This window comes from Bos indicus x Bos taurus, chromosome 2 (assembly GCF_003369695.1).
Source record: "Bos indicus x Bos taurus breed Angus x Brahman F1 hybrid chromosome 2, Bos_hybrid_MaternalHap_v2.0, whole genome shotgun sequence".
Taxonomy (NCBI): domain Eukaryota; kingdom Metazoa; phylum Chordata; class Mammalia; order Artiodactyla; family Bovidae; genus Bos; species Bos indicus x Bos taurus.
In genome coordinates this window covers 80,944,287-80,967,018 of record NC_040077.1, presented here as the reverse complement: position 1 = coordinate 80,967,018, position 22,732 = coordinate 80,944,287, and positions in this window count along the sequence as shown.

Below are 22,732 nucleotides of genomic sequence, written 5' to 3'. Positions count from 1 at the left end.
TACTGCTTTTATTTCTTTTATTTTGAAGCACAGGCAGACTCATCCATCTGTGAGTCTGTGCTATCACAAGTCCATCCATATATACAACAATATAAGTGGCACCCCTAAAACTGTTGATGAAAAATCTTGAACTCTTGAACGTGTAGGAACATTTTGCTGTTAATTTTGTATGTAAATTGACCATTCACACAGTTCTCAGCATGCCCTCTTCCTTCAAAACTGTCTATATTTTAAACTCCCTTCTAGCTGCAATAAGCTTACATTTGTATTTTTAAATATTTCCTTTCTGTTGACCTGCTGCACAGCCTGAATGTTCACAGAAATTGATATTTTTGCCTTGAAGTTCAAATATTTTACCAAGAAGTGCCTTGCAATTGATCTTTATCATATACAAAGTGATTTCCTTTAGACTAACTACATTTCTTTCCTTAAATAAAAAATATTATTTTATTTGTGAATTTAATTTGTCTGGATTTCTTTTGCAAACATACAGATTTTATCATCTTCCCTCCACCTCCGGCCATGTCTATTCACTTTTCTCTGTTGGTTTTCATCTCTTGTTCTTCCTTATGATTGTTTTTGAGGCTATGATTTAGTTCACTGACTTTGCTGTTTGTTTATTTTTTTGCATATCCATTCAGCATCTTTTTACATGTAAATGTTTTTAAGTTGTTAGTATCATTATTTCCCTATTTCTTTTCATAACCTTGTGAAATCATTTTTCACGTCTTTCTATTGCTTTATCAAATCCTGTTTCAATTAGTCTATGTTTTCTTTCATTTCTTTGCAAGAGCAATTTATTTAGAAATAGTATTTTCAACTGCTTTCTAGAATCAGTCTTTTGAACACTCTATTTTGTGTGCTATGTTCTACTTACATTTTGTTCAGGTTTGTATGGTGCCATGTATTTTTCCTCCTTGCTGTTTATCATCAAACATGGAAAATCCTGTCCCATGTCGGCCACTTCTCCAAAAACAGTATGTGTACAGTATCCTTGAATACCCTTTCGGTCTTCCTTAGCACTTTGTTAGACGAGACACTGTTCTCACTTTCTCATTTTTTTCATAAGTAGGCTTTTCACTAGAGACAATAAAAAATGTAAACTCCTGGTCTCTCTCTCCACCAGCTTCAACAAACCAAACTTTCATTAATGTAAGAAACACCAAGAGATCGGGTGACTCCATCAAGTGAGATTAATGTGTCAGAAGTTACTGTTTGTGTGGCTCCATCTCTGAGACATATTTCACTGTTAACAGCAAGACACCTCCACAGCCTATGCTCCTTAGCACTGCTCTGCCTCTACAGTTCTCCAGCTGCTTTTTCCTGCAATCGGGTGAGTAAAATCAATTCAGCTAAGTAACAAGAGGACCATTTAGTTCTTTGGCCCAGTGTTGGTCTTCAGTCTAGGGGTAGGGGGGTGGGAGGACAATGTTAACTAAATTTCTGTCTTTTTCTTGATTAATCATTTGATTTAGAATCAATTAATTTAAAAATAAAAATTAAAAATTCAGAAGGTTGTTACCTAGGTTTCCTTTAAACCTTGAAATTCTTAATATAGATTATCTATTCCTATTTGATTAAAAGAGATGAAAAGGGAGCTAGAGACACAAGAGGCTAAATTATGGCAGCTTATGTCGCTAAGAGTCGGACAGGACTGAGCGACTTCACTTTCACTTTTCACTTTCATGCGTTGGAGAAGGAAATGGCAACCCACTCCAGTGTTCTTGCCTGGAGAATCCCAGGGGTGGGGGAGCCTGGTGGGCTGCCGTCTATGGGGTCGCACAGAGTCGGACACAACTGAAGCGACTTAGCAGCAGCAGCAGCATGATAATTCTCAATGAATTTTTGTAAATGCTTAAAATCTAGGACATCTATTTTCAGTTGGGAATATATCATCTTCCATGAATAATGGTTTATGGGTGTGAGGTGCCTCTTAGAATTCATTTGTTTTTCCACTTTGAACCAACCCTAATTCTAAGATTTAAACTAACATTATAATCACAAGTGAAAAAATGCTAAGATATCTCAAGGAGATAAAAATATAGTGTTTATTAGTAACACATGTAGACTTTAGTCTCTACACACTAATGTCTTGTACACATAGCTGTGACACTGATAATTTTCTTCTTCCTGCTAAGATAAAGTTATAAATTATAACTATGTAAATCATATATTTCTCTTCCCAGGTGGTGCTAGTATTGAAGAACCCACCTGCCAATGCAGGAAACATAAGGGATGTGGGTTCGATCCCTGGCTTGGGAAGATCCCCTGAAGGAAGGCATAGCAACCCACTCTAGTATTCTTGCCTGGAGAATCCCATGAACAGAAGAGCCTGACAGGTTATAGTCCATAGGATCACAGAGTCGGACGTGACTGAAAAGACAGAGCATGCATGCAAACTACATATTAAGGAGAATAACAAATGCAGACTAGCAAAGTAGATAGGTGTTAAGAGAAAATGCCATAAGATGACTGGAGCTAGTAAAATTGCTCTGGAAAATCTTTTTGGCAGATACAAATTTTGCACCAGAATTTAGGAGAGATGATACAACTGCTAGAAGGACAAGATAAAAATTCTGATGAAAAGAAAAGGTCTGAGAAGAAAATAATACATTCAGTTCCTATTAGAAGAGTAATAAAGGTTAAAATACATGAAGCTTATATTAAGCTTATACAAATGTTTGTTAAATTGAAGAGCAGTCTTAATCTCTATCTTCAAAGACTAAAGAATTTTTAAGTGACTAAGATAAATTTAGAATCAAAACAATTAAACTAGTATATGCTAAATCCCTGCATATGTAATGCTTTATAAGGCTCTAACTAAAGGCCTAAAAGAGATACCTACACTAAAATAAATGTATTTTCAAATGAAAATGCATAAATGTCTAAGCAAATATATTAGAAATGGTGTCTGATGACAGTTTAGGTTGAGAGTTTTGAGTAAAGGAGAAGAGTATTATTTTACAGTTCCATTCCTCTGTTCTAAATGTGGATAAATAAAATTTCTCAAGGAACTATGAAACATTGATGCCATCAACACGAATAAAAGAAGTGCTGGAAAATCTCGGCATTTCTTCTTCACCCTCTAAGATTTCCCACCACTCAGACTTCCTGAGTCTTAGGTCAGAGCTGTTCTTATTCCAGAAAATGGTTGAAGCATCTTTCTTATGATTACATTCCACTTATGGGTTTCCCAAGTGGCCCTAGTGGTAAAGAACACACCTGCCAAAGCAGGAAACATAAGAGACACTGGCTTAATCCCTGAGTTGGGAAGATCCCCTAGAGAAGGGCATGGCAAACCATTCCAGTATTCTTGCCTGGAGAATCCCATAAGCAGAGAAGCAGACTAAAGCAATGTAGCATGCAGCACACGGTAATATTACACCTTATCGAAGGAAGTGTACCAAGCAGTTCTCAGTGGATCTTTAATTCAAATATCACTCTGTGAATTATATCAAAACTTTTCATTGAGGACTATAGATTTTTGGACAGACCTAATGCAGATAGAGATGAACATTTTTGTCTCAATATTAATACTGCTAGAATCAGAACTTGAACTTTGAAAACAGAATTAGAAATTCTAAATCTCCTAGAAAATAACTGTGTCTACCTCATTTTCCTTGAGTAAGTTGCTAAAAAGGACATGTCAAGGAATCATGATTTTTTTTTACTTTTAAACATTTAATTTTCTTCTTTGGTAAATCTAAATAAATACTTCTTGATTAGGAGGGACAGCTGGATATTTGAACAGGTGGTTGAAGAAGATTATGGAATAGATTTCAGGAAAACATTCCTAACTAGATACATAGCCATCTGTCAGAAATTGTTAAAAATTCTTGTGTGTAGGAAAAATTATGAAATGAGCTCTTAATGGTCCACATATTGACATTTTCTAATAATAAAACTATGGGTCAAATAATGACAGAGATGTATTAAATAGCCCAAGCTACATTTTAACAAATTATTGTAAATCAGAATTGCCTAAAATGATCTCAATGAATGCCAAAATTAGGATGCTAATGTTGATGCATGTTATTAATTCAAAGGAACTTTGGCAAATATAGCTGGAAATTCTTAGTTAAATGAAGTTGAATGTTTTATTTTTGCTTGTTTGTTTACTTTATGTTAGAAATCCTCAGAGCCTTTAGGACATTAATGTATAATGTAACTTATTAAATAACATTAATTTAAATCTTGTGTGAGTGCTAAGTTGTTTCAGCCATTTCTGACTCTGTGCAACCCTGTGGACTGTAGCCCATGGAATTCTCCAGGCAAGAATACTGGAGTAGGTTGCCATGCTCTCCTCCAGGGGATCTTGCTGACTCAGGGATTGAACCTGTGTTTCTTATGTCTCCTGTATTGGCAGGAGGGTTCTTAACCACTAGCACCCCCAGGGAAGTCCTAAATTAATCTTAAACCTCTGTAAATTCTGGACAAAATTGACTATTTGAACTGGATATATGAAAATCTAACCAGAATTCAGAATAAGAAACATCAGTTTTATACCACTTCCAAAACCTTTTTCATGATTTTGGGAAAAAGACACACAGACCAGTGAGAGGACAGGCCACTGTGGCTCTCCACCTCCGTGAAGTAGTTACTCTGAGGCTCTGAATATGTGCACATCCTCCTATCACCACATTATTTTTCAGAAAACATCTGACCAGAAATTACCAGAAGAGGAGCAATGAGTGTGTGTATTCTGGATAATGTAATCTCCATATATACAGCACTATAGACCAGGGACAGAGAAAGGGAATCAATCAGCTGAGCATGCATGAAATCATAGTTTAACAAGGGCTTTATCAGCAGAAACAGATGGGGTGGAGGGGTTTGTTGTCTCAGTAGGACCCAGAGTACACTGGGTTCTAGCCCAGTAAAACAGATGAATAGGACTGGGAGTCGGGCAGATTAATCTAAGAATACAATGTTGGAAATTAAGTGAATGTGGGAGCTAGTTAAAAGCAGAACTAATTTGTTGAAAAACATTTGGTCAGAGAGGTAGAGAAAGACTTGTTTGTGTATTTTGGAAACTTTGCTATTATATAAAGATTCTTTACAGGTAGATTTTCTTGTAGGAATATGCTCTAACATATATCAGTTAAATAAACCTTTTAGTTCTAAAAACGAATGACTCTTCTTACTCTCAATTATCTTTAATTTTATGTTAGCATTGCCATTCATGCATTCTGCATCACTTTTATCTTTTCTCATGTTTTTGTGATTAAAAAAAAAATCTTTCCTTTTGTTTTTGCATCACAATTTATTTTGAGCATATCTTTTGTAAACATAATACAGCCACAGATAATTCATGTTTGGGGGAAACAGTGAAAGTAACAAACCTTAGTTTCTGCATTTTAATAGCAAGATTTAACACATGTGCAGTAAAATAATTGATAATCTTTATTTTTGGTATACTCATGAGACAGGGTGAACTCAGAGGCCTCTTACTGTACCATCTAACATTTTTCCTTCCCTTCCTTTTTCTTTTTTTCTCTTCTTTTTCTTTCTTTTTGATATTGCTGGATAAGTAGATCAGCAGGGTGCTTCAAATATGATTTTTGTTTTAGCAATTACAATGTGTTTTTTAAGTATCCTATTATATCACTGAGATTTAGAAGGTAAAAAGTGAGACAGGCAATAATATGATTCAGTGCATTTCTAATTTATTAAATGTTTCTAACAAAGACTGACAACTAATGGAGGGATGTAAACTCAGAGTAAGATATGCAATGCTAGATTTCTCATCATTTTGAAAACTCACTCAGATGTTCACATGAATGGAAATGTTATCAAATGATCAAGTAGCATAATGTTTTAAAGAAGGTATTTAGGTGGAAAATTCATATTAAAAAATTCAAACCCAACTGGCATGTTGGACTAAATTCAGTAAGATAAAATTATGTTATCATTTTTTAATGTACATTGCAATGTCTCATTAAATATAGTCATACCTATGTTTGTACTTCCAAGGAAGTCTAAAATATTTTTTAATTATTCTCCTTTTATTTATTAAACATTCTATCTTGGCTGCTGAAAATGTAGTTCAACAGTACATATATAGTAGGTTTAATAGTAATTTTTGAGGTTGAGATTTTAATTAACAGTGGATGTCGCATTTGATATAGCCGATGATACATTAGGCTCCTATCAAAATAGAAAGTTAAGAATGAATCACTACATCACTACAAACAAAACTAGTGGAGGTGATGGAATTCCAGTTGAGCTATTTCAAATCCTAAAAGATGGTGCTGTGAAAGTGTTGCACTCATTGTGCCATCAGATTTGGAAAAAGCAGTGGCAGTGGCCACAGATCTGGAAAAGATCAGTTTTCATTTCAATCCCAAAGAAAGGCAATGCCAAAGAATCTTTAATCTACCACACAATTGCACTCATCTCACACACTAGCAAAGCAACACTCAAAACTCTTTAAGCAAAGCTTCAACAAAACATGACCTGTGACCTTTTAGATGTTCAAGATGGATTTAGAAAAGGCAGAGGAACCAGAGATAAAATTTCCAACATCCATTGGATCATAGAAAAAACAGGAGAATTTCAGAAAAACATTTACTACTGCTTCACTGAATATACTAAAGCCTTTGACTGTGTGGATCACAACAAACTGTGAAAAATTCTTAAAGAGATGGGATTACCAGACCACTTTTCCTGCCTCCTGAGAAATCTGTATGCAGGTCAAGAAGCAACAGTTAGAAATGGACATTAAACAGCGGTCTTGTTCCAAATTGGGAAAGGAGTATATCAAGGCTGTATACTGTGACTTTGCTTATTTAAATATATAGAGAGTACATCATGTGCAATGCCAGGTTGGATGAAGCACAAACTGGAATCAAGATTGCCAGGAGAAATATCAATAACCTCAGATATGCAGACGACACCACCTTTATGGCACAAATTGAAGAGAAACTAATGAGCCTCTTGAAGAAAGTGAAAGAGGAGAGTGAAAAAACTCAACTGAAAACTCAATGTTGAGGCTTCCAACTCAACACTCAAAAAATGAAGATTATGGCATCCGGTCCCATCACTTCATGGCAAATAGATGGGGAAACAATGGAAACAGTGATATACTTTGTTTTCTTGGGCTCCAAAGCCACTGCAGATGGTGACTGCAGCCATGAAATTAAAAGACGCCTGATCCTTGGAAGGAACGCTATGACCAACCTAGACAGCATATTAAAAAGCAGAGATTACTTCACCAACAATGGTCCATCTAGTCAAAGCTAAGATTTTTCTATCAGTTATGTATGGATGTAAGAGTTGGACCATAAAGAAAGCTGAGCACTGAAGAATTGTTGCTTTTGAACTGTGGTGTTGAAGAAGACTCTTGAGAGTCCCTTGGACTGCAAAGAGATCCAACCAATCCATCCTAAAGGAAATCAGTCCTGAATATTCATTGGAACGACTGATATTGAAGCTGAAGCTCCAATACTTTGGCCACATGATGTGAAGAAGTGACCATTGGAAAAGACCCTGATTTGGGGAAAGACTGAAGGCAGGAGGAGAAGTGGATGACAGAGGATGAGATGGTCGGATGGATTCACTGACTCGATGGACATGAGTTTGAGCTATCTCCAGAAGTATGTGATGGACAGGGAAGCCTGGAGTGCTGCAGTTCATGGGATCACAAAGAGTCAGACACAACTGAGCGACTGAACTGAATGGAATTATCCAAAAAGTATAAACCCATTTTCTAATTAAGACTTCAAATGGGGAGTTTTTATATTAAAGGTATGCAATTTTATATAATTTCATATAGCTATATTCTATTTATTTCACAAAATATATCAATAATCCTACAGTGTGACTCCATTTCCCATCAAAACTTCCTTCCTATTGTCTCCTCCTTAGAAACTTGATCCAAAGTTATCAAATCATGGCCTTTATAGCAGTAGTTTTTTAGAAGTGTACAAGTTGAAAAGGGTGGATTATGCTCAATTCTAGGTGACAATGGTATCTTTAAAAAAATCCAAGTTCAGAACTAAGCATAGAGTCTAGTGGTTCTAAAGAAGATTGCCAGGAGTATGTAGTTTAGGAATATAACGGTGAGAAAAGGCATTTTTCTAAATAGAAATGACAACTATTACTGCTTAGATTTAGAACAGGCTCTACTGCTTTGTGACGCCTTGACTGTGCACCTGTGACCTTTTCTCCCTCTGGTATTATGCATCTCTATCAGGTAACTGATATTGAAGTCCCCCTAGCTTTTCAAGGTCTAGTTTTAGCTAATTTTTATATATGTTTATTTGCTTTTGCACCTGTTGATACTCTAAATATATATATATATTCGTCTGGACTGATAAAAAAAATTTCCAAACTTCAATCCAAGATTTCATAAAAGAGAAGTTTTATTATAGGTATCATCTTTGATATTAGCGTATTTGTACCTTACACACAGAAATAGACTCAGTTATAGTTAGAAATGCTTTCAATTAAAGCATTACCTTAAAGAGTTAAATAAAGAAAGCAAATACAGCGACTTCTTTTAAAAAATACTTTATACTTATGAAGCTCACAGTATTCTTCACAGGCATCCTCTACAAAGGTTCTTTGTGCATTATGTTAATTATCTAAAATTAGAGAAGTTTTCTTTAGCCATATCATTCAGTTGTGTTTAAGCCAACTACATACTCTGGGTAACTCTAAAGTCATTATCAACCATAACATGTATATGAAAGAACTGATGTTTATTTAATCAACTAAATTATTTGGGTAAGAACTGTATTTGTATCCTGATTTGATAAACACCACATGAAAATAGTATGATAGACAATTCTACTAAAGGCAAAGTTCAGAGGCATGTTACATTATACTTAACATATCAAGAAAGAAAAGGAATTAATTGCACATTGCTTTTTCAGAGTCACAAAACATCTAATTGAGCCCTAAATTTGAACTTAAAATATTTATAATTTCCTTCACATTATTTGAATGTTCTCTTCCTTGATTCTTTAAAACACAGGAGGAATCTGTGTTCATCACCTAAGAAACACTGAGAAATTTCCTCTGTCCTTCCCTTTGGGTTAAAATGTAGAGGATGAAGAAGGATCATGTTAGACAATCCTGTCAGTTGTACTGATGGGATCAATTGCAACTTTTAATCCCCCAAAAGATTTATCCCAATATATTTTCTCATGTTTAATTACATGTCTCTGAAAATATGAAAAGAGAGTGGAGATCATTCAGAACCCACTTATAGGTCACAAAGTCACTTCCTGTCATACATCCTTCCTCCTTTTTACATCATTTATCAATACCGGTGTTTATCACAGCTTTTGTCATCACCAATTTTATGAACTCTTCCAGGCCACCTTCCATGTCCACTCTTCCAGTCCACACTCTTTCATGTGTTAAGGACACACATCTGTAAATTAAGCTCATTAGAGAATAGAGACAGCAGTGGTTTTACTTAATTAGTCAACAGAGAGGTGTAGTTTAAGGCTGATATTTATAAGAATATAATTAGCCAGGTCTAGGCAAAGACTGCAAATTTCCAATCCCTTGGGAAACACTTTACCCTACTTTTTATGAATAGACTTCAATAGCCACTAGGGCATGACTTACACTGCATTAGACAAATTTAGGGGATTAAAAAAAAAAAAGGTATGGACCCATCCTCAAATAATTTTCAGTCCAGGTAAGGAGAAAGAACACAAAGGACATATAATGAACAATCAGAAGGAGAAATGGCATTACATAATAAAAAATTAAGATTACTTGTACAAAGTAGATAGGTAAGTAAGTGATATATAAGGATATTAACAGATAGAAACTAAAATTGTGATTGATTTAATCAAGTATAGTTTATGAAGGAGGTATGTTATTCAGTCACTCAGCCATGTCCAACTTTTTGCGACCCCATGAACTGCAGCACACCAGGCTTCCCTGTACTTCACTAGCTCCAGGAGTTTGCTCAAACTCATGTCCATTGAGTCAATGATGCCACCCAACCATCTCATCCTCTGTCACCCCCTTCTCCTCTTGCCCTCAATCATTCCTACAATCGGGGTCTTTTCCAAAAAGTCAGCTCTTTGCATCAGGTGGCTAAGAAATTGGTGAAGGAAGTATAATTTGACCTAAAAGTATAAGTGTAGCAGTGACAGAAAAAGGCAGGAAGATAATGTATAGATGAAGAAAATAAGGAAAGAAGGAAAAATAAAGGAATGAGAGCATATGTTATTATGACATCTACCCCTGTCCATTAAGAATAATTTATTGATATTAATATCTTCTGAACCTTTCTCTTCAATTCTACTTCCTTCTAAGATATGGTGCTAGCCTGCTAGGTCTTGTGTTTTATCATGCAGATAAAATGTTGGTAGGAAAGCTGGAGAGATTTATATTTAAAGGCAAACTACTTACTGAAAAGAAGAATAAATATTCAAGAAAAGAAATGGAAGGGGAGATTAGAGAGAGCCAAAGTCAGGCCTTCAGAGAAGTAATTCTGGGAAATTTCAAATGGGAGAGAAGCATCTTCAAGACAGTTGGACTTACAATAAAAAATTACAACTCTTCTGTCTCTTGACAGAAGAAAGGAAATACAACCTAAAAATATTTTGATGTAAGTCTAAGGGTAATGTACTTTTTTTTATGTTTTAAGACTACTACCATGAGCTTTTCTTCCTAGTTTTAAGAATTTTATATTTTATAGATACTTAAGTATATTGCAACCTCATGTGCCTTGAGTTATTTTCAAATCACAGTAAGATGACTTTAGAAACAAGGTTGGGTGAATTATTTGAACAACTGGATCCAAGATTTTGGTGTTATTCAAGCAACTGCATCCTAGCAAACACTTTATTACTATCATAAATCTGAGTTTTTCACTCCCAATTACTTGAAACAGTGATTTTCCCGTGATTACACAGCAATTAAGTAGAAAATCTACATAGCAAATCTAAGTAGAAACCAAATCCCCTGGTGGTTCTCTCTTACTTGAGTAATGCTTTGGTTACTGAAGAATGTCTTAGAACAAAACATGAGATATAGGCTTGTGAGAAATGGAAAGCAAGAGGAAAACCGACAAAATTCATAGATTACAAAGCAATATTTTCATCTAGAAATTTCTTTCTTTTACACTTTCAGCTTTCTCAGCACCTTTGTCTGCTGAGATGAAAGGTTAAAAATCTATTATCACCCCAGCTCATTGCTCATATTGCCAATCAGATTTGGAAGAGTGTTAAAGTTTTCAACACTTTTTGCTTGTAGCCTAAAAGACAGAGACAAAGAGGGAAGAAAACAGGAAAGGCATCTGGGTAAAGAGAGATGAATGAGGGTGTAGCTGTAGTTCCTTTTCACACACTAGCTTGTGAGGAAAATCTAGCAGCTCCTTTAGTTTAATCCTTTGCCTTTACTCAAAATAAAGTACTGACTTTAGCAACCTCTTGTGGTTTCAAACATGAAAACAATTAAGTCACTAGGAGAAAGAAATACAAGGAGAAATACTGTTCTTTAAAACATAGATATCTATGTAATGAATTGTGAAAGATAATAAATGATTGAAAACAGTAACACTGGTTTTTTCCACTAATTATAGAAACAGGATTTGTGAAGAGTACAAACAAAAGGAATTATGTTATGTTAGCGTCTCTATCCCCTTCAGTATCATTGCCGATTTCTTTAGACCCATCATAATAGGACCATTCATCGAATATCAGTTGTCCTGTCTGAATTCACCATTGTCATCTTCTGTAGGCTTTCCACACTGCATTTGGATTTCTTTGATGCTGCTCACCTCTCTTTTCCATCTCTAGCACATTGCATGGTATTCAAAAGATAACTGATACTATATTAATGTTAATCTAATCTTCAGATTTGAACATTCATTTTGAAATATTTTCAAATAAATGCTGACTTTCATAATTAGAATTTTGGAAGTTTTAGTGAGCTTAACCTTCAAAATTTAAGATTATTTATATAAACTACTCAGTAATTTTAAAAGTAATTTTTTGTATTTTCCAGAGAACAAAAATGATCTATTTTAAAGCATTAATTTTACTACTTCTATATCTCATCTCTATGTGTTTTTTCCAAAAAAAAAAGCACTCACAACTGAAAACATCTGGACATGTATATGCTCATCTGACCATCTCACAGGTGCGATAGGGAAAAATATGGAAGAAGGAAAGAAAGAAACCATAATGAGAGACTTCATTTTGTCATTAACAGTTCTTTTAAGTTGCTCATTAATCTTTTAGACCATTTTGGCATGTTAACATCTAACTCTAGAATATTAATACTGCTAAGCTGAGAAAAAATTGAAGTTACTGCTTTCAAAGTTCTTTCTCTAACCCAGCTCTGTGATAATTCTTCCTATTTGAGTCATATTTTAATTGACTATGACTTTGAGCTTAACTATTCTTGCAGTTTGGCAGCTATTTTATTTTCTATAATACTGCCTTGATCTTTCAAGGGGAAAATGGGAGAAAGAGATGATCATAAAGAGTGTTTTCATCCTAAACTATCATGACAATTTTTTCACAAAGAATGACAGATAGGTTTGGATGGATGAACACCTCTCCATGAGACCACTTTCTTGGGGGTAGTGTGTGTAAAGTAACAATCACATGCCCACATTGCAACATAGGGCCAGTTCACTGTTCATCTAAAAACAATGTCCTTTAGTGAATAATCTATGTAATAAATGTTTTTCTGGGAAATAGCTATAGCTCCATTTTTGTTTAAATTATTGTCATATTAAATGAATTTGCAGGGTAAGGTATAAAGAAAATCTGACCAGAGTGTATTTTGAGTATTAGTTCCTATAATTGCTATTTCAAATTGCCTAAAATTCAGTAGCTTCAAATAAGACATATGTATTATCTTTTCCGCATTCAATATGCAAAAGCCTTTGACTATGTGAATCACAACAAACTGTGAAAAATTCTTAAAGAGATGGAAATACCACACCACCTTACTTATTTCCTAAGAAACCTGTATGCAACAGTTAGAAATAGACAGGAAACAACCCACTGGTGCGAGACTGGGAAAGAAGTACCATAAGGTTGTGTATTGTCATCCTGTTTTCTAACTTCTATGCAGAATACATCATAAGAAATGCCAGGCTGGATAAATCACAAGCTGGCATCAAGATTGCCAGAAAATATCAACAATTTCATATATATGCAGATGATGCCACTCTAATAGCAGAAAGTGAAGAAGAATTAATGAGTGTTTTGATGAAGGTGAAAGAAGAGTGATAAAACTGTCTTAAAACTCAACATAAAAAAAAAAGGCTAAGATCATGACATCTGGTCCCATTCAGTTCCGTTCAGTTCAGTCTCTCAGTTGTGTCCGACTCTTTGCGACCCCATGAACCACAGCACACCAGGCCTCCCTGTCCATCACCAACTCCCGGAGTTTACCCAAATTCATGTTCATTGAGTTGGTGATGCCATCTAACCATTTCATCCTCTGTTATCTCCTTCTCCTCCTGCCTTCAATCTTTCCCAACATCAGGGTCTTTTCAAATGAGTCAGCTCTTCGCATCAGGTGGCCAAAATACTGGCATTTCAGCTTCAACATCAGTCCTTTCAATGAACACCCAGGATTGATTTCCTTTAGGATGGACTGGTTGGATCTCGTTGCAGTTCAAGGAACTCTCAAGAGTCTTCTCCAACACCACAGTTCAAAAACATCAATTCTTCTGCATTCAGCTTTCCTTATACTCCAACTCTCACATCCATACATGACTACCAGAAAAACCATAGCCTTGACTAGACAGACCTTTGTTGACAAAGTAATATCTCTGTTTTTTAATTTGCCTGTCTAGGTTGGTCATAGCTTTTCATGCAAGGAGCAAGCATCTTTTAATTTCATGGCTGCAGTCACCATCTGCAGTGATTTTGGAGCCCCCAAAAATAAAGTCAGCCACTGTTTCCACTGTTTCCCCATCTATTTGCCATGAGGTGATGGGACCGAATGCCATGATCTTAGTTTTCTGAATGTTGAGCTTTCAGCCAACTTTTTCACTCTCCTCTTTCACTTTCATCAAGAGGCTATTTAGTTCTTCTTCACTTTCTGCCATAAGGGTGGTGTCATCTGCATATCTGGTCCCATTCAGTTCAGTTCAGTTCAATTCAGTCACTCAGTCGTGTCCAACTCTTTGCAACCCCCATAAATTGCAGCACGCCAGGCCTCCCTGTCCATCACCAACTCCCAGAATTCACTAAGACTCACATCCATTGAGTCAGTGATGCCATCCAGCCACCTCATACTCTGTCATCCCCTTCTCCTCCTGCCCCCAATCCCTCCCAGCATCAGAGTCTTTTCCAATGAGTCAACTCTTCGCATGAGGTGGCCAAAGTACTGGAGTTTCAGCTTTAGCATCATCCCTTCCAAAGAAATCCCAGGGCTGATCTCCTTCAGAATGGACTGGTTGGATCTCCTTGCAGCCCAAGGGACTCTCAAGAGTCTTCTCCAACACCACAGTTCAAAAGCATCAATTCTTCGGGGCTCAGCCTTCTTCACAGTCCAACTCTCACATCCATACATGACCACTGGAAAAACCATAGCCTGTCCCATTACATCATGTCAAATAGATGGGTAAAAAGTGGAAGGAGTGAGGACTTTATTTTCTTGGGCTTCAAATTCACTGCAGATGGTGACTGCTGCAGCCATAAAATTAAAATATGCTTACTCTTTGGAAAGAAAGCTATGACACATGTAGGCAGCATATTAAAAAGCAAAGACATCACTTTACCAAAAAAAAAAAAAAAAAAAGGTTTGTATAGTCAAAACTATGGTTTTCCCAGTAGTCATGTAGAATTGTGAGAGGGGGACCATAAAGAAGGCTGGGCATCAAAGAACTGATGCTTTTGAATTGTGATGCTGGAGAAAACTCTTGAGAGTCCCTTGGACTGCAAGGAGATCAAACTAGTCAATCCTAAAGGAAATCAGCGCTGAATATTCATTGGAAGGACTGATGCTGAAGCTGAAGCTCCAATACTTTGAACATCTGATGCTAAGTACTGACTTATTGGAAAAGACCTCATGCTGGGAAAGATTGAAGGCAAAAGGAGAAGAGGGCAGCAGAGGATAAGATGGTTAGATAGCATTGCTGACTCAGTGGACATGAATTTGAGGAAACTACAGGAAATAGTGAAGGACAGAGAAGCGTGGCATGCTGCAGTCTGTGGGGTCACAGAGTCAGACACAACCTGGTGACTGAACAGCAGCAACAATTATCTTATAGGGCAGGAGGCCAGAAATCCTAGGATCAAGATGTTGGCTGGGTCAGATTCATTTTGGATGTTCTCTTGTCTTTTCCAACTTCTGCAGGCTACCGGCTACCAGCATGACTTGGTTTGTGACTGTATCACTCCAATCTCTGCATTATTTATTACACATCCCATTACTCTCTCTTATTTTGCCTTTCCTACTTCTCTTATGAGGACAATTGTGATTACATTGGGCTCACCCACGTAATCCAGGATGATATTCCCATCTCAAGGTCTTGAATTTAGTTATATTTGCAAAGTCCTGTTCTGCCATGTAAGGTAACATATTGAGAGGTTCTGGGAATTAAGACTCCATTCTGTCTGCATACTTGCAATGACACAGGTATTTACCTTCTGTTCACCCTTGGTCTCTCCTCTCAAATATCCCAAACAAAAGCACATGACTTAAAGATATAAAAAGCACCCATTCACATATTCTATCAGTTGGTTTCAGGGTAGTAGAAGAAGGCAGAGGAATGATTTCTAAAAGATATTTCCTTCCTCTAAGTGATTCAAATATTTCCTTTTCATTGATTAATGACTGATTTCTGACAAATTCTAGTAATATTGGCAATTAGTATAAAAACCCTACATTGAATCATCATCATGACTATAACACAGAAGAGGATTATCAACTGATGCAAAAAAAAGGAGGGGAACAAAAATAAAGCAAAAACCTTGAGCACAGAGCCATTTGTTTTTGTTTTGGTCACTAAGCTGTGTCTGATTCTTTTGTAACCCATAGACTGTAGCCCACCAGGTTCTCTTGTCCATTGGATTTCTCAGGCAAGATTATTGGAGTGGGTTGCTTCTTTAGAGAATGTTCCCAAACCCAGGATTGAAACTGAGCCTCCTACTTGGCAGGTGGATTATTTTCCCTTCAGCCACCTGGGAAGCCCCAGAGAACTGGGGAAGCCCCAGTTCCACTCTGGGGAAGCCCCAGCTCAAGGCTTTATCATTCTCCACTAAGTTGAAAATATTATTAATAAATGGATACATTTTAACTCTTTATATTTCAATATAAATGTGGGTTCAAGCATTGCCAGTAAGCTGCATAAGAATTGGTTCATGAAAGTTGAAAGAAATGATCCCCTTAAATAATCAAATAGATCACCAACAAATGCTCAAAGTACAGAGTGGTCAAACTGAGTTATAATCAGCCCTTACAAAGGGGCCTTAGCAAAGTACATTCCTGTCTGACATGTTCACATATTAAAATAATTTCTTTCAATTCACTATATGCTTTTTATCTTTAATTAGACCAAGGATGAGCATCATCAGTAATTCCCACTTTTTTTTTATTTTATTTTTAAACTTTACATAATTGCACTAGTTTTGCCAAATATCAAAATGAATCTGCCACAGGCAAACATGTGTTCCCCATCCTGAACCCTCCTCCCTCCTCCCTCCCCACACCATCCCTCTGGGTCGTCCCAGTACACCAGCCCCAAGCATCCAGTATCGCGCATCGAACCTGGACTGGCAACTCGTTTCTTACATGAAATTCTACATGTTTCAATGTCACTCTCCCAAATCTTCCCACCCTCTCCCTCTCCCACAGAGTCCATAAGACTGTTCTATACATCAGTGTCTCTTTTGCTATCTCATACACCAGGTTATTGTTACCATCTTTCTAAATTCCATATATATGCGTTAGTATACTGTATTTATGTTTTTCCTTCTGGCTTACTTCACTCTGTATAATAGGCTCCAGTTTCATCCACCTCATTAGAACTGATTCAAATGTATTCTTTTTAATGGCTGAGTAATACTCCATTGTGTATATGTACCACAGCTTTCTTATCCATTCATCTGCTGATGGACATCTAGGTTGCTTCCATGTCCTGGCTATTATAAACAGTGCTGCGATGAACATTGGGGTACACGTGTCTCATTCCCTTCTGGTTTCCTCAGTGTGTATGCCCACTTTTATATGCAGTTGATTAACCAAAAGCCTCTTTTAATTTTGCCTTAAATCCTGAATTTCTTAAAAAACTATAATATGGTAGTATTTGCTAGAGAATCAAAATAGGCCACTGTTTATATTCCATCTTTTAAAACTGGCACCATAATCATTCAAAAGTACACATTTCAATTATTATGATAATTGTTATATTTTTAAGTGAAAATAGCTTTTATTATGAGTACATCCATACTAATATTTTATAATTAAATACCTTTTTGTAACATATCTTGCCCTCAAATGTTTCTAAAATCTCACCTAGGAAACCCTGGCACTAAAAACTTTCCACAAAATATAGAGGTGAAATGAATTTCTCAAGCTCAAAGCTTTATTCATATCTATATTCTAGTATCTTCAACAGTCTTTGTCACTTTGTAAATGCCACCAAAATATCTGTTGACAAACTTGACTGTTTATAAGAAAGAGTAGTCACAAATGTACACCAAAAAAAAGGGATCTTTTAGGTCGTTGAAATCTAAAGAAGGAAACATTTAAAGGCAAACGTGCTAGTGGCTCAATGAAGCAGTTATTTCTCTTGCTTATTTGGTACAATAGTCCACTATAGATTCTCTTTTTCTAAGAATTAAAATCTTTTTGTGTTTATTAAAACTTTTCAAAAGTAAGTATGTTAACCCTAGAGCCTCAGTCAGCCACTAATTGTTATTGTGCATTCTGTCAATGATCTTAAGATCCCAGCCCCCAGCTCCCACTACACGGAGAATTCTTTACCACTTGTGTAGCGCTGCTCTACTCTGTTAATCACCTGTCATCTTTCACCCAAGAGATGTTTCGTTTCAGAAGCAAGCAATGTCATTTCTATAAAATGTATGTTGCAAATGAGTTGTCAAAGTTTTTCAAAATGCCTTGAGACCCTTCTGTTTGCAAGGTGATTTTAAGAATGACAGTATTATAATAAGATATTTCAGAAATTTCTACCAGCAGCAGGATAGGTTGTACTTGATGGGAGCTATTGACCCCACTGCTCAGTGAAAGAAAGCAGATGCTAAGTGAAGAACACCAGTCCCATTCAGCATAAAATGTAAGAGTCTTTCACTGTCATTTCCCAGCTATGAAGACACCAGGTCATACAACAAGGTGCTTTGTCTTTTCAGTAGTGTTACATAAGGTGTCAGTATTCCCTAAACTACAATATAAGTTCCTAATTAAAACTGTGTCACTTTCTCAAAGTAACTAAGGAACTGGCAGCTATCCTTAGAAGGGCTTGCTTCTAAATCTCTTACTCACAATTTTGTTTCATTTCATGTACAGTGTTTCTAATTGTTTAGTTCTTGTTGTAGAGTAATGACTACTATTAAAATTTTCCTGTCCATAGTAAATACATAAGATATGCATGGCTATTTATGAAAACTTTGAGTCTTAGATACTCATCAATGAGATGTCAAACCTGATGACTAAGTTAAGAGAAAATCATTGTCTTTTTAAAAGACTGAGGAAAGATGGGAAAAGCCTGAGTTCATTGTTGTGATGTTGTTGGTTTGTATTGTTAAAAACTTTTAAAAAACTAAAGCTTCATTTTATATAAAGTATTTTTTGTGAGTCATGCAGTCATGTCCGAATCTTTGTGACCCCATGGACTGTAGCCCACCAGACTCCTCTCTCCCTGGTATTCTACAGCAAAAATACTGGAGTGGGTTGCCATTTCCTTCTCCAGGGAATCTTCCTGACCCAGGGATCAAACCTGGGTCTTCTACATTGCAGGTGGGTTCTTTACTGTATGAGCCACCAGGGAAGCCTAAAGTACTCTTTAAATAAAAGTAAAACTTTAATAAGTGAAAAAGGAGAGTAGTCAAACCATATAAAACATTAATTACAAATATTATTTTAAATTCAGTTTTAAAGCATTCCAGATTAGGAAAATTATTTCAAAAATTGTAAAAACTAACAGCCAGTACTGTTTGGTTCTTTTAAATAATGGTATGTGCTGTGCTGTGCTTAGTTCTTCAGTCCTGTCTGACTTTTGAGATCCCATTGACTACAGCTTGCTAGGCTCCTCTGTCCTTGGGAATTCTCCAGGCAAGAATACAGGAGTGGGTTGCCATGCCCTCCTCCAGGGGATTTTCCCAACCCAGGGATCAAACCTAGGTCTCCTGCATTGCAGGCAGATTCTTTACCAGCTGAGCCACCAGGGAAGCCAAATAACAGTATACCTCGTTTTATATTATACTATTTTAAATCAGTGCCTCCATTTGCTACTAGAAAAATCAAGTTTTAGTGATTGTGTGTTCTGTTGGCTTCAGTCTTTTCCAAATCTTTTCGACCCTATGGGCTCTAGAGTGCCAGGCTCCTCTGTCCATAGATTTAACCTGGCAAGAACACTGGAGTATGCTGCCATTTCTTCCTCCAGGAGATCTTCTTAACTCAGGGATGGAACCTGTTTCTCCTGCAGTTACTGCATTGCAGGTGGATTCTTTACCATTAAGCCACCAGGGAAACCCCAAGTTATAGTGTTTAAAAACAGCTAAATTTATTATTTGACAAAGTTGCAAGACAATTTTTGTGAACCTCTCACAGTTCTCCAAAACTTATGAGTAAGGCACTTACTAGATTTGTTCTGGACTGTCTTTTCAAGGTGTTTATATAGCCATCTATCTTGAAAGCTTAGAGATAGTGCTTTCTTCGGGAACAAAATGTAGGTGTGTTTACTGCACATTAGAAAGACTCAGGTTCATTAAGCTCCCAGATCCTCTCCCATGATGCAAACTGCTGCCTGTGTGGCTGTCACTTTGCCCTCTTAGTGTTACCTTGAGGGAACCATGGTTCAGAGAACAAAACTCTACATGCTGATACTCTGGCTACTGCTATCACTGTGGATTACAAGTTATAGCCTCTGACCCAGGGGTCTTATATTCTCTGTCAGCATCCATGAAAAGGTGACAAACTAACATGTAACTGAAAGGTTGTTGTTGAATCACGCGAATACACCGGGATTCTTGGCCCCCGGAGGAGAAGAATTCAATCCGGGGCCAGAGACGAGGCTTGATCGCTCAGAGCTTTTGTGTAGTAAAGTTTTATTAAAGTATAAAGGAGGTAGAGAAAGCTTCTGACATAGGCATCAGAAGGGGGTAGAAAGAGTACCCTCTTGCTAGTGTTAACAATGAGGTTATATAATCCAAAGAATGTCTGGAGGTTGTAAAGACCTCCTCCGACCTACTCCCATAATTTACATTTTAAGATAACACTGTCCTCAGGCAAGATACATCCTTGTAAAGACCAGGTATACTCCCATAATTAACATTTTAAAATAACAGAAGGTTGAATCCAAAGACTGTCCTTAGGCAGGATACATTATTGGTATATAATCCTAAGGAATGTGGAGAAAGAAAAAAAGTTTGTCTTTTTTTCCTTCTTGAGAATTCCAGACCCCTCTCTCCTTGGGGACCCCTAGACTCCCTATCAACCTGCCTAGGAAATGACTCTCTCATAACCTTGCATAGCAGGGTAAAATCTCAGACTCAAAACCGTGTTTTTTTTTTTTTCCCAGACTAGTCTGGAAAATAGCCTTTAAACTTTTGGCAAAAAGTCTTAGTGTTCTCCCACAGTTATCTTTCTGCTTACTCTCACCCTCAGGATCCTGCATTTCTTTTTCCCTTCACAGTCTTGAGTTAAGGTCTAGGCACACTGTCTGAAACATTTCTCTAATATTACCAATTTATAGATTATGCTCCTTAAATTTTAGACATTTACAAGGAGCTTCTTCAATACAATGACTTTTCCATTTCCTCTTGTTACTTTACAGTGGCCAATTTTCCCTCATACCTTAGGAAATCACCCCAGGAAACTTCCAAGTTCTTCTAATCTTCCAGTAGTGTCTGAGTTAACCATCCTTCTTTGAGACTATACCAAGAGGAATTTCTTTCCTCTTAACCAATAGGTTACAAAATATTAAACTCTCCTTTTTTTCAACTATAAGCTTATCTGGGTTAACTACTTTTATAAGCTCCTGTAGGGCAAGGGATTCATCTTTTGTAGTCTTTATCACCGTAACTTAATAGAAGTTAAAAAACAAACTGAAAAATTGGGTTTTGGAGACAAAGGAGACTGGGCTTGAATCACAAACATCAGAGTATTAGCAAAATTAATTGACTACTCATTCTTTACTTCCCATATTTGTGAATTGGGAATCTTAAAATCTGCCCCATGAGGCTGTTATGATGATAAAATGAGGCAACACACTTAAGGCAAATTACACAATGTATGGCAAGTGGTAACTGCAACACTTCTAGTGAATGTGATAGGGAAAAAATCCATCCTCCCAAGCGTTTAAGTCAGATTACATTATAGAATATATCTGTATAATTGATTATCAGTGTTATAATATTATAAGTTAATATTTGCATAGTATGCTTGTCACATTCAGATTTAAAATATTCTTGAGCATTTGTATATATGATGAAAATGTTCAATCTTGTACAGTCTTTTCAAATTCAAAAATTGCAATATTCTATGAGCTGTCAAACTCTGACTTCTTTTTTTTTAATTTCAGAAGAAAATAAAACACTGGTGGTCTCAAAAATTAATTTAAAACTGATTGTTCAATGTCATTTATATTCAACAATTGATACTTGTACAAATGTATATAGTGTATACATGTATAAATGTATGCTCTGCCAGAATAATGATTATTTATAAAGTAACTCTGATGTGCATGAAAATTAACCAAAAGACATCTCTCCATAGGCATTTATTCAGAAGTTTATTAAGTCATTCCTTGATAATATAATTTAAGGCTTTAGACTCAGGGATAAGAGGGAAAAAAATCTGTATATGCAGATGATCGGAAGCTTCTTAAAATTGAGATCTGGCAGTGAAAATGCTCAAAAGGGTTACTATGTAAAAAAAATTCCATTCTTCATGAATATGTAAACTCTTAATCATTAACTTGAAGTTTAACAAATAAGTTAACTTCTTGCACTCTTAGTCAAATGTATTTTACCTCTTTATAATCATAGGGATTAAGTAAAATTGTGTTAGTTTGTTAAGTGCTTGTCAGTATATCCAGTGATTTATGGCTATGATGATGCTACACACACTCACTGTGCTTCAGTAGTTAAAATTCATTTTGTGAATCTCTATGAAAAACACTACATGGTTAATCATTATTCTCAGAAAAAAATTTTATCTGCCCATGAAAGAATACATATTAACTAAAGATGAAAATCCTAAAGCATATATACATTTATTTTATTTTATTTTTGTTTTTCAGTGTTATCCTGAATACAGGATAACGTTCATAAAGGCATAAAGGTAGCTTATTTTGCAAAACAATAATAAAAAAACATTTTTTGAATAAAATTATTTTCAATCATATAATGATATATTTTGCAAGATGAAAATTTAAATACCTCAAGGTACTGGTTTAAAAATAAATCCAAGAAAAACATCCTGGGAGGCTACAATATATATTTTTTCAGTACTCCCTTCCTTAAATACTTCATTATTGTTCATTAATGTACATTTTGTATTTTTATGTATATATATACATATATGGGCTTCCCTGTAGCTCAGTCGGTAAAGA